This window comes from Cyprinodon variegatus, unplaced genomic scaffold (genome assembly GCF_000732505.1).
Source record: "Cyprinodon variegatus isolate N-32 unplaced genomic scaffold, C_variegatus-1.0 Scaffold16, whole genome shotgun sequence".
Classification (NCBI taxonomy): Eukaryota; Metazoa; Chordata; class Actinopteri; order Cyprinodontiformes; family Cyprinodontidae; genus Cyprinodon; species Cyprinodon variegatus.
In genome coordinates this window covers 2,092,380-2,094,209 of record NW_015150469.1, presented here as the reverse complement: position 1 = coordinate 2,094,209, position 1,830 = coordinate 2,092,380, and positions in this window count along the sequence as shown.

Genomic DNA, 1,830 nt, shown 5'->3' with positions numbered 1-1,830 from the left:
ATCTAAAACACTGTTGTAATGTGGGCCGTGTGTTTAGGTTTTCTTATCAAAAGCTGAAAGGTAATTTCCTCATTTGTCTCATATCTTTGTACCTCAGGTTTCCTTCCAGGTTTTCTCTGCTTTATCTTCTCCTCATTAACTCTGAAACAATTCCCTTGCCCTGATGAGCAAAAGCACCCCCTTAGCATGATGATGCCACCCTCATGTTTTACAATATTGAAAGAGTGTTCAAGGTGATCTGAAGTGTTTGTATAACTTTTTTGTCCTCCAAAAAAAAATACTGGTTTCATCAAAACAGACATTTTTATTTTCTCCCCTGTGAGTTTTAAAAGGTCTTCAACTACTTTCTTTTAATAGTAGCATTGTTGTTACTCTTTTGAGAGTTCAGAGGAAAGTGTAACTCATTAGATTTTATATGGGGTATCAGAGTAAAGAGGGACATGGCACCTGGCTTTCTTTTTCTTTTGCTTCTAGAATGGTCAGGTTTGTTAAGTGTATAACTAATCTTTGCTCTTTATACAGATTTCCCCTCCTGAGCTGTGAATCTCTTCTCTTTTCCGAAGTTACCGCAGTCCTCATGGATCCTTATCTTGTCCTTGCCTGCTATGTTTTGGTAGGTTTGGAGTTATGAGACAATCTTCCTATTTTTAAATATTTTATTGGACAGAGTAAGATCATTAAAACTTGAGATACTTCTTTATTTCTTATCCTGGACAACTAACCTCATTCCTGACATCCTGGATGTGTTCTTAGATCTTAATGAAGCTTTTTCTTCATTGATGCTCTTTAACAAAAATCCATCACAAATCAGGTTTATTTACATAGAAGTTACTGATAACATGCAGCTTGATTCTAATTACAAAGCAGATAAGTTTTGTTAGCAATTGATATGATTGTCTTCTATTTGTGGTTATACAAATAAGGAGCTCAATATGAAAGTATGCAATCTAAAAAATGTAGGTGTATTTTCCACAAACCTTTACAGATACACATAATTGTAACAATGATTTTCTTAAACAAGAAATGCCTGGAGCGGTTTTTGAATACATGCGGTGCTGGATTTAGTCTTCAGCACTTTTGTTTTTCCATTTTAACATCAAAATCTGCTCTGCTATTTCTCAGAGTGCACACAAATACTTGATCCATAAAAATAAAAATACTTGTGGTTATTAAACTAAAGAGAGTGATTTCCCTTGTCAGTGACTTTACATGCAAATCTTTTTTTTTGCTTGTTTTTTTTTTTTGTTAAATTCTTTATTAGTGGTATTGCATTAAACAGGTATCATCCCATTTACAGAGTTCCTGTTTTTTTGTTTTCACCTATCTAGCATTATTTCTGTTAAACTGTTACATTGATGATTTTTCTAATTCAGATGTGAGAAAAAAGCAAGAACAAAATCTGCTAAGTGGTGAAAATACTTCTTTTTATAAATACGTGTATACGTATACATATACGTTATAAATACGTATATATATATATATATATATATATATATATATATATATATATATATATATATATATATATATATATATATATATATATCATGTGTTTCCCAGCAGGCAAAAATCTCAAATTGACATATATTAAAAAGCAATAAAGTCATTTCTGCTGGATAAAAAATGTGGTTCTGCTCATATGTATGTTTATATTAATAATTCAATATGTGTACAACCTGCTTAGAAACCACATGACATGACCATTCTGCACACACAACTATCTATGAGGCCCTTTAAAATCTTGTCATCATCGATAGATAGATAGATAGATAGATAGATAGATAGATAGATAGATAGATAGATAGATAGATAGATAGATAGATAGATAGA